The sequence below is a fragment of the Melanaphis sacchari genome, unplaced genomic scaffold, assembly GCF_002803265.2.
Source record: "Melanaphis sacchari strain LSU unplaced genomic scaffold, SCAv2.0 Contig123_pilon_pilon, whole genome shotgun sequence".
NCBI lineage: Eukaryota > Metazoa > Arthropoda > Insecta > Hemiptera > Aphididae > Melanaphis > Melanaphis sacchari.
The window spans coordinates 15,396-28,486 of record NW_020270491.1 but is presented as its reverse complement, the minus strand read 5'-3'; positions in this window follow the sequence as shown (position 1 = coordinate 28,486).

Sequence of the window (13,091 nt, the reverse complement as noted above, 5' to 3'; positions counted from 1 at the left end):
TGGTCCATGATTGAACATTGACATTATTTCATTATGTTCAATAAATAATTATTTTTTTATTAATTTTGTTATGTATATTTTAATGTTTTAATGCATATATATATATATATATATATATATATATATATATATATTTGAGATTTTTAGCGCATATTTGGTTGACTTTTAATGCATATAAATTCGCGTTCTAAATTAATAATTAAGAAGAAGGGTAAGTGATACCGCTTTGGGAAACGGTAAATAAAAAGTGAACCACTGCTGCAATGAATGTTGAGTAATGGTCTTAAGCTTATTTCTATTCTCTAAGTAAACTAACAATTATTAAGTAATTATTATTTTAAATAATCGACAAATACGTACATAAAGGCAGTGGCGTAAATTGAACTCAATTTCTGGGGGTGCAGTCGTATAGAGGCATATATTCTCAATCTATAATTTCCGAAACACCTATAATCCAACTTCCTAAGAAAAATCCTTCCTAATAAACTATATACTTTCCCATATATTTCTTTAAATAATAAATAAATTTTGAATTATTTATAACTATTTATTGGAAAAAGTTTGAATCACATATTAATTGACATAATTTTAATGGGCAACAAAATGCACGAGGACAGCTAATATGATATATATTATTTTAAAAATTGAATGTTAATTTTAACAATAGTATAAGAATTTTAAAATGTTTAAAATGATTGTATATTTTTATTCACGCACTAGACTTTATTTTTCTATTGAAATTAACAGAAGAATAATGGCAGAACGCTGTGAGAGAATATTGAAAGTATTTTTAATTTAGGAAAAAAACTATTTCACAGGTTATTCGCCTTTTTGAGTTGATACTTGATAGTAGTATCATTATCATACCACGTTTAAAAAAAACAGTGAAAATATTTAAAAAAGTATAAATCAGTAACACAAAATTATAATAAAATAATAACAGACAATTGTAACTTCAAAACAGTACCTAACACAAAACTTAAAATTAAAATAATATAATACAGAACTGTCAAATTTTAAGAATTTGCGTCGTGATTCTGTATCTACATGTAAATACTAACATACTATAAGTTACACTTTACAATAATAACCAGTTAAATAATTTTTAGATTTGTAGACGTTCATTGATCATGGACATTTGATTACTTTAGAACTGATAGCAATTTAATAGAATAATCGCATGGATTTGAACATTTTAATTTTGAAAATTTGAGTAAATTACAATATGGAATTGCATTTATTTAGGTATCAGTAAAATATAAATATGAAAAACTAGTGAAGCTACTAGTGTATCGGGAATTAAAAATAATGTATTGAAAAAAAAAAAACGTACCTACGATTAAATAATTACGTATTTGACACGTGTGTATTGTTTTAAACGTCTGGAGAAAAAAATTCGCGTTCACAAACATTGATCTCAAGCCTCAACAATAGCCGTTGCAAATCCATTAGATCAAATTAATAAAATGTATAATATGTATATGAAATTGTTTATAATATAGCAAGAGCATGACTGGATTTTAAATCAGTATATATAAGCGCGAATTTAGCGAGGAGAGGGACGGCCCTCCCGTAAGCTGTGTTTTACGTGCTTAGAAAAAACTACTCGGTAAAAAAAAAAAACATGACGAATTTTAAGTTATTTGTGTAGTATATGAGTTATTTTTAATGTTCGCCCCATCCCCCCTCCCCGTTATCAAGAGCTGCTATCCGCCGCTGAATATTAGTGTACGGCTTTATAATATTATGTTCGCGCAAGTCAGAATAACAATAAAATTGTGAACACGACTTTCCGCGTCCAACCGCGAAGCGGCTGACCACCATATTATTATTATCATTATCGCAACAGTGGTTATATAGGTTTCGTTTACGGATTCTGTCGGCGAACACACCTGTGTCGGCGGCATCGCCCACAGCTTTTGCGTCTTATTGCGCGTCGTCACTGCCCGTCAACCAGTTGTCCTCGGTCTTCTGCGTATGACGGTCAGGTAGGTCCGCCCGACACCGTAACCGTCTTTTTGCCTTTGCAGTAGCCATGTTTGTTTTAATCCGCCGTCAGTGTTTGTCGTGCCCCGTTCGCGTGTGCGTCGCGCGTGTCGCGTGAATCGATTACTATCGACGCGTGCTACCAGCTCGGCGTCGTTCTATATTCCCAAGTCTCTTCGTGGTCTTTCTTTTGTCGACCGTTGGACCAGCCACAAGTGCATTATGCAATCGCGTCTTCCACGCCGCCGGTCATCAGTGCCAAATTTTAATTGTCACCCGCTGCCGGGACACTGCAGGCGCCAACTGCTTCTTCATCACTGCCGTCCGGACGCGCTGCGCCGCCGGGATCCGGCCTATTTGCGGACATCGCACTACAGGATCCACAACTCCTTCCGCTTCGCCACGTGAATATATTATTATTTTTATTTCATCATATTTGTACGTATAAGTAGGTTCGGGGCGCTTTAAGCCTATGTAAAATATTAAAACTTTAAAATTATAAAAACAATAAAAATATGTGTGGTAGCCTAGATAAAATTTTTACCTTTAAGTTTGATAATAGATAAATTTATTCTAATATTTAAGCTAACAACATAAAATGGATTCTGCTGAACAAATATTTGCAATGTTATATGTACCTTTATAAGATATGTGGGTGTGGTGTCCTTATAAGTTATTTAATGCTATTTAATATTAGATAAACAAACAAAAAAAAGGTTGGGATATAAAATAAATGAATATTATTGTTTAAAGAATATATTGTAATTAGTAATTTGTTTTCCTAAATTATTTTTAGTATACATTGATAATTTATGCTTGAAATTATAATATAAACATACTTAAATATAAATCTTAAAATATTTTTTTTTTTTATTAAAAATAATTTATATTCTATTATTCATATTTAAAATGTTAATTAGACATTTTATAAATGATGTTAAAGCGTCCGTGATAATTGAGAAGAAAAAAAAGTCATATTGTCGTGCAATTCATATTACGTATTAAACACTAGGTAATTAAGTGCGTATTTAAATACTACCTATTGAACAACAAACAAAAATAATACAAGAAATATCTAGTCTTGTATATTAATGTTATTAAATAAATAATATACTATGATGGAATTCATTTACTTAAAAAAGTCTTATGATTTTTGATATTATATTATAGTTTACTTATAGTTGAATCTGAAACAACACTGTAAATAGTTAATAATGGATCTAGTATTTCGAATACTTTGACTTCTTATGAAAAATTCTGCTTTTTTTATTACGTTTCGTAATTATTATAGTAGATACTATTTCTAAATACAACAATTGAAGTGTCTCATAAGTTATATTTTTGGATATGATCTCTAAAAATATAAAATAAATTGTTTATTATTATTAAATTCATATACATTATTTAACTAATATATACGCAATGTTCATTATTGAATACATTTTTTATTACAAATATTTCTATTTAGTTTATGATCACAAATCTTAAAAAGTAAATCTATATAATTAAAAAATTTGTAATTTGTAATTTAATTAATATATTTATTTGATTGTACAATACAAATCCGAACGAGAGAGGCTCTTAGTTTTATAAAGTAATATATATAGAGTTACTCTCTACTTTCACAACTAAATTCGTCCATGTTTGATACTTAAGTACAAAATTAAATATTAATCATAATGATTTTGTAAGCTCTAAACAATATTAAAGTAAAATAAATAAAAATTTAATTCGTATACACTAGATGTAACAACAAAATTACTTTTTTAGAATGATTTTTAAATAATTCAACTTAAAAATAAGCTGAAAGTTTCTCTACATTTTCACGAGGTTTTACATAATTGAAGTAACTTGTATAACTTACTCTTATTCGTGGTTTATATTAAAACACCAAATGATCCATATTTTCGTTGAATGATTTGATTTATATATTACACCCAACTATTATCATACACTAAGATCTAAGTAATGTTTAAGTACAATAAATTACTATTTAATTTATACACTATTAATAACTTAACAGTTACCGTTCAAGGAATTTAGACTATCCACGGAATACCTTCAAGTTTACAGTTAATTTGAATGGCAATTTTTGTACATAATATTATGTTGGTTTTAATCTAAAAATTTATTTTGTTAATTTGCGCCAAATAAAACTAATTAAAAAGGCATTATGTAATCTGGACCGTCGTGTACTTACTAAAATTGTAATTAGCGCCACTAATTACTTACTTGGTAAATTCCAATAATTGCAATTGAAGTTAGAAGTGTGGCGCAAATTACATATTCCATTTCATTTACTGTCGTGGCGCAAAATACTGTTATATTTTTATATTTTGGCACAAATTACATGCGTACTTAAATGTACTTATATGTACCTATTCGTGGCGCAAATTACAAGTAATAAAATTGGCACAAAATACCATCTCCCCGCAGAATAAGACTGTACCTAGGCTGTGGATTATAATAGGTTCGCTATGTGCAGGTCGGTGATTATTTGTTTACAAGTATGAATAAAATTGCCTTTGGTACACAACGCGGATAAGGTCGTGGGGGTGAAAAGTTCTGTATAGTTTTAGGTAGAAAAGTAAAGAATTGTAATTTCATTAAAATTTTATTTTTGTAACGATTAAAAGATTTACCCAACATTAGTGACAGCATATAATTGCCACGGATAAAAATATGACAATATATATCAGTGCATCAGTGGTATGCAGTCGGCTAGGTAAGCGACACATTCTTGGCTAAAATTGAAGAAATAAAATGCTTAACGTTTATTATTTTAAATGACAATGCGACTTATAGATTAAAATTCCTGATACTTCTTAATTTTTTTGCGAGTATTTAATTTAAAATAATTAATCAGGTTTTTATGAAATAAATAAATAAATTTTATTTTCTATGGGCAATTTCTTTACAAAAGCACACGTATTTTTTGCATTTAATTATTTTATACGAGTGAATGTAAGAATTGAGGAGTTTTAGTTACAGACGATAATCCATCAAAATTGAGTTCTAATAATTTATTTGAAACACGTTATAGATGTTCTAAGGCTTATTTAGTAACAATTTAAATATCAGTTATAATATTCGTCTTAAGAAAATTTAGTTTTCATTTCTCAAACAGTCAAACCATCAAAACGTTTAAGATGCTTTCTGCGAATTAAATAGCGTACATCTGTGTACAATAATAAATCACTATACTTGCTCACAATCAAGTTCTTTTAAATATATAATAATATTTTAACTTTGCTCCTATAAATATTATATAATACTAAGAAATTTAATAATTTAGCTGCAATTTAATACTAGATAAAAATATTCTTATAATATTTGTTATTATATTATGTTATACGATAAACATCATATCGATTTTATAAATAAAATAAGATAAAATACAGATAAATGTCAAGATTTTATAAAGTAAATCGAAAATTTAGTACTAGGCCAGTTAAATAATGGTACGCTGACCTATCCCTATTATTTAGGAATGACCGGTTACGATAAAATAGAATATCAATATTCTTATTTGAAATGATTATTATCAATACAATTTTATTTTATAAATATATTTTATATTGTAACTTTCATCAATAAAATACCTTTATTTTTTTGTAAGATACTAGAAGTATTACTTTAGTGCTTTCTCGACATATAGGTACCTAATATCAACATACGCTACTGGACACTGGCTTATAATTATAATTATATACATATTATGTATATAAACATAAAGAGTTATGTTCATCCAATATCCTTATATACACATATACTAGATAGAAAATTAACAATGAAAAGTTGATCTAATGAAATTATTTATTATATTACATATTAATATATTATAACAAAGTAATAATAATAATTATAATAGGTAGGTAATAGTATATTTTAATCGTCAAGTGTCCGTTGCAAGCAGAGCGACGAGATCACGAGATAGTGGCTCGATGGCTATACGATGCAACGGGTTAACCGCAACTGCGGTGTCTGTTAATAGATCGGGTCGATGACCTAATCACGCTCGTAGTGCGTCGGTACTCTGTAATGTGAGCATGGACGGTAGCGATTACCACAACAACCCGGATGGTATTCGGGCTGCAAATAGCGCGACCAACAGATAGTTATTAGTCTAGGGCTCGGGATCTAATGCATTTAAGAAATACTAAATATGCATGGACTAATAATTACATGAACTACTCATGAAAAACTTCTTATTAATTTTTCAAGTCTATTTTATAAAAATGCTATAAACTAAATTTATGAAATGTTTTATACTGAAATATTAAAACTTAATAAAATAAAGTAAATTACGTTTTACTATTACTGTACTAAACCTATTACATTCAACAGTTTTTTGATTTTGGGTTCTGATAAAAATTTGTAATGAGAATGATGCTGTTTTATGTTAATGGGTAGAATTAACTTTGTCCAAAAAATATTGCTAACGTGATGTTTATAAAATATAATAATTTACGTAAAAGTTGTAGGTATGTTCATAAAAATAACGTTTATGATTTGTAACAATTAATATTGAATATCGTTAATTTATAACTAAAAATATGTTATTTCGTAGATATATTTTGATTCTAATTTGGACTTATTATAAAAAAAATTTTATTACTTTTTCAAGTCCTAGCTATAAAAATTGTACATTTTATAAATTTTAAACTTCAAAGTAATTTGAAATATTATTGAGATTTTTATTTATTTTATTAAAATTTGAATTACAAATATTTATAAAAAAAAGTGGATATGTATTTTTATTATTTAAGACAGATATAATAAAAACGTATGTAGGATCTTGTATACAATTTTAAAACATAATTTATTATCCACATATTATGTAAAAAAAATGGAAAATATAACCCAATGATTCACAATTGCGGAAGTGAACATTAGAAACGAACGTAAATACTTTGTTCAATCTCCATAATATTAATATTATAACTATTATTACTTTTTTAGGTATGTAATTAACTAAGGTGAACCCTCCAAGTTTGCAATTTATTTGAATCAGGTATTTTTGTACACACTGACAAATTGCTTTTTGTACTTTTTCGCCAGTACTACTTGAGATGGTACTGAAAACAAATATTTTGATAAATACAAACGAATATATTAACAATTTTAAGTATATATCAGAAATATACCTGCTTTATCGATACATAACTTTCGTTTAATACTTCAATTTCTTGGCCATATTCATTTGGAGTTACTATAATCCAATTATTTACAATTGCAGAAATGAATATTGGTAGCGTACGTAGATTCTTTGTCCAATCTTCTTTATAACTAGCGCGATACTATACTATACTACGCGACTACTATAGTACCACTAAGAATTGGTTCTAGTGGTAAATTACGGCAATTTAGTTAGCAAGCCTATTACTCAATGTCAGGTTCTAGTTTTTCAATTAGGTCACACAATTTTACCAAGACCATAGTATTAGTCACAATGATTATATCTACATTATATTTTGTATTCTACTTGAATTTTGTGTGTTGGTCGATTTTAAATAGAACACAATAATAATATGACTTATACAACATAATCATAATTAACAAAAAAAAAAAAAAAAAATGTTGAAAAGAATACCGCCGTGTATAATTAAATAAAAAGTTTACATGTTGAATTGTCGACAATAAGATACTTAACAGTTGCAGTAGTGACAAAGTGTATACATATATATATAATTTATGTATTTGATTTGTTAGTTCACGGATAATGTATAAAATATTATTGTCTTGTGTCATTTAATCATATAAACTTAAACTATATGATGGATTTCAACGTGAGAACCTTAATAATACAAATTTATCATAAAAAAAAAAAGAGAGTTATCAATTATAAAACTTTTTAGGTCACACAATTTTCTCAAGACCATAGTATTAGTCACAATGGTATTATCTACATTAATACATTATAGTTTGTATTCAATTTGAATTTTGTGTGTGTTGGTCGATTTCAAATAGAACACTATAATAACATAATTTATGTAAAATAATCATAATTTACAAAAAAAAAAAAAAATATTGAAAGAATACCGCCGTGTATAATTAAACAAAAAGTGTATATTATGTTAGATTATCGACAATGAGCTGCTAAACAGTTGCAGTAGTGAAAAATATATATTAGAAATAAACCTGCTCTAATGCGCTACTGTATTATTAATATACAGTTATATTACGAATGTTATACACAAAATTAGCAAATAGTGAAAGAACAACATTAAAGATATACAAACATGCCAAAAATTTAAAAATAAATTTACATTTATAATTTGAAAAAAATATGAATATTTATATATTTAAACTTCTATTATTAACATAAACATTTTAAAAATAGTAATAACATGTATAATTATAATGAAATTCAAAATAATTTATTTTTTTATATTTTACTTCCCCTCTTCCAAAAAAATAAAATAAAATATAATTCTGAATAAACTACTGAGTACAGGATCTTAATGTGAGTCGCAGCCATACGTTCTTATCTATAAGTTTATTTCTTATTATATATTATAAGTTATATTCATATGTAAATATTAAAAATATTTGTGTGATAGGCACATCGTGTTTCATATAAACAACATCTCCTGAATTTGGCCGTATAGAATATTATATGGTCGTAATTTATCACCAAAACTAATTCTAAGTGGTACAATAAGGTATCACGATGATTATGTTAAGTAAGAAAGATTGGACAAAGTATTTACGGTATATACCGATGTTCACAATTTCAATTGTGAAGCATTAGGTTATTTAAATTCAAATTACTATAATAGCTTGTTGAGCTCACTCCTTTTACACAGCCATTGACTTTTAAAGAAATTTATCTCGTGTTTAAATTTTTTTAAATATTATTATATTGTAATTTCTGTTTGATGAAATAAATAAGTAGGTAGGTAGGTATTCTTATGAAAATGACTGAATCTTATAAAGTTAAAAGAAGTAAGTACAAACACTAAACAAATTTCGATCGAACGTAATAGCACTGAGGTATTGGTAAATTCGGCTGGATGCGCGCTGGTGGGTAATAACTAATAACCTATTAGATACAAAACTACCGAGGTATAAAGCTAATAAATAATATTTACTCAAAAAGTAGGTATATAGTTATTAGCTGTGTACGTTGGAAATGTATGTATAATGTTGAGGTGTATGAGACCATTTAAAGACCATCTAAATGACGTTAGAATAGTGGTTTCACTAAAAAATACACACATACACACACCACAAGTGAAAAATTATTTTGTCATCATATAGTTATTAAGTTAAAGTTGCCTATTCTTAGTTCATATAGTACAAATATGTTGTGATATTGAGGTGTGGTTGACATTTACCTATCAATTGTAAATTTCAACAATCGCCGGCGTATGACAGTGTAAATACTATTTTTGCAATATTCACTATATCCAAACATATTGCAGGTGACTGTCAACACTTACTTATTGCGATCAACACAATACACGAATTATATTATATACATTAATCATTTCATCAATAATATAATAATATTAATATTATTAATTTATTTTATAATTATTTTCTACGGTAATTCCTTTATTAACGTTTCATATGTGCTCTTTTTAAAAAGTTTATCAAAAAGACACTTGGTTAAGATTACATCTGCACAAGGGTCATGAGCATGGGTTATTTTATGATCTATACTACAAGCTAATTTATGACTTTCAAATAGATTTAACAATCGACCATTGTTCTTACAGCTGCCTAACGCAATCTCTGCGATAGTACATTTGTTAATTTGAAGTTGCAAGGAAAATTGTCGGTCATTATTACAATCATATGCCCTTATGTTTAAAATTGGGTAGTGTATATCTAAACGGTTTAAGAGGAACATATCCATATCTTCATTCTAAAGAACAAAGGCTGTTTTTTGTTCCCCCGATTGATATAATCTAATATGGTTTTTCTATTTAAATTACTGATAGTTGAACAACTACTATCTTTTATTTGTGATAAACAAATTGTTGCTTTGGTAGATAGCCAACCAAAAAAACTTCTTAATATTCTTAACCGCCCAATCTTGTTCATGTTTGGTAATAGGACGAACTTCATTGTTAGTTATTAACAAGGGTCACCCTTCTAATTTAACCATTTCGCTCTGATCAAGATTGTTAGTAATTGCCCCGCAGATTAAAACATGATTGTTTTTTTTTTTAATATAGTGAATTCAAAATCCAAAATAATAAAATTGTATGATTTGTTTCTAAACAACAACAACAAAAAAAAATTAACAACTTAAAGTTAAAAGTTATATCCTTATTAACCTATTTATATTACGATATTATATTCTAATTATTCATTTACTTTATCAATATAATATCGTTTCACATTATTTTTATGAATGGTAATGCCTCGTCTACCATGTTGTATAACTATATTTTCATCTCTTATTACTTAAATTACTTCATATGGTCCTAACCATAAAGAATTAAGTTTGTTTTTATGTGTATTATCCTTCAAAAGTACTAAATCTTTCACATGTATATCTACAGGATTCTCTTTTAAATCACATCGCTCCTTACTTTTCACCTTGTGTTCAATTAATTTCTCTCTTGCTAATTTATGCAACACTTGCATACTTTATTTTAAATCATATAAATAATCGTTATAATTATACTGTGGTTCTGGCTCAGATTTTAATTTAATCAGTATTTCCAATGTACGCCCATACACTAATGCATATGGTTGATAATTAGTTGATGTATGTACCGTTGAATTATATACAAAAAATGTATACGGCAATAAATGATCCCAATTATTTAAATTCTTATCTACGTAATGTAGTAAGTACTCGGCTAAAGTTCTATGAGATCTTTCAAGACCTTCATTCGTTTGTGGTTTGAAAGAACTAGTATTGACCTTATTTATTTTTAACAATTCGCAAACTTCCGTAAATGTTTTACTAAGAAAGTCCGTTCCTTGATCTGTCAATATCGTTCCCGGTATTCCATGTACACACACACAAAGTGTATAACAAAGGCTTTCGCGACCGTGTTTGCTTGATGATTAGGTATTGGTACTCCTAGTGTGTACTTAGATAAGTCGTTTTGCATTGTTAAAATATAATTATTACTAGACAAAGTTGTTATATATACTTATATTTAACAATATATCTCGTAATCCATAACATCATATAGGTACTATAGTTGTATTTAATAGGGTCGGATTTAGAATGGTTGTGATTCAGGGCAAAACAGATGTTGAAAATAATATACAAAAAAAAGTTTAAAAATAAATCGATAAGCAACTAATATTATCTAAATATTTAATAATTTTTTAACAAAATAATATCGTTTTCATTGTCATTAATTTGTCGCATGCAACAGTTTTTAACTTTTAGTTACACCGTGTAAAAGATTTGGGATTATAGCTATAGTTAATAGTTACCTAGTAAGAAGATTTGTATTGGTAATGGAATTACGTTAGAGTATAAAAACACTATTTTATAAAATATAACATCTACGCGTTGATACGAAAAATACAATCGTTATTTATAAAATTTCGTCTAGATGGTGATTTCACGCGGACACACGTACAGTGTACAGTCACACACAAATTGAACATTATTTTGTTTTTATAAAGTTAATTGGTTCAAATTTCCTTTTTGTTATTAATTCAAGTTAATATTGTAATATTCGTATTTCACCGTCAATATTATTCGTAAATTCGACGTTGTGGTTCTCGATGTGTAGACATGTACTAGACACTGTAATCTTCGTCTAACTACAACGTATATCATAATAAATTTTTTTTGTAAAATTTAAAACTTCAAAATGCTAATAACATATACTTCATAAAATTAAATTATATAAAGCGGTGTGGGACTCTATATATAATATTATTACTTTTCAATGAAATTATAGGTTCAAAAATATTAAAAATTACAGAGTCAAATAGATTCTTACAACTTTACAATTTTGTATAATATAGCTTTTATGTGTTTACTACTAACTTGACGTAGTCATCATACATATTTTGTAGGCACGAGTGTAAACGTAGTTTTTTCTGTAAAGGGCGTAGAGTATAAATAAAATTATACAATAGTTCGTACTGAGCTAAATACTTTAACCTCATCTTAACTTAAGCATTGATAGAGAACATATTTTTTTTCTGTGTATTATGTGAACAATTTTATCTTACTCTAATTATTATATTGTAGATTAAAGTTTTATTAATGTATAATACAATTTTTTGTTTCATTAAATCAATAGATTGTAAGTAAATATATTAAAGATAATTTGTATTTAGTCAAATGGATAATTTTATTACCAATTAACAAAAAAAAAGTAAAATGCTTTAAATATGTTATCTCTGTGTAATAATTTAAATAAGATAAGTTTACATTAGATAACAAAAAAATGTGTTTATATTTAGGTATTTACTTTCGCCCCTTCGTCAATGCTGTTTATGTTTCTAATATACTTTGTCTCACTGTGTGGCATAAGAAACAGAGAAAAGAATAAAAAGATTGCAAAATAATTATAATCGGCAAATAAAAATATATTTATAAAAGGTATAGCAAGTAAATATGGCTTTAAAATACAAATTTAGAATAAGATAATTTTTTTATGGGGACTATATAATAATGTTGTATATTTTAATTAAATTAACTATAAATAATTATGATTATTTTGACTAAAATATTTATTTATTTATAATATAAAATAATTGTGGAATTTATTATATTACCTATATTATATTTTTTTTTTCATTATTAATTTTCGCCGATACGAGCATCATTGATTGCAATTTTGCTGAAACGTCCTGGATCTATTTTATTTCTACCTAAATATTTTATATTAATGATATTATTTGAATACTTAGTGATTATTTCGTTATTTTACAATTTTCAAGGGAGTAATGTTACAATTCTTGGCCTCCTTCCCAGTTCCCTGGATATGTCAGTGATGAGACTTCAATAGTTCCCTACATTAATACATTAATATAGACTGCAGCTGCCATCACCAGCTGGTAAACACAATAGTTAGCGCTGACACGGGGATACGAAACTAAATAACCAATACAGATCTTTAAGTATACACACACACACACACACACACACACACACACACACACACACA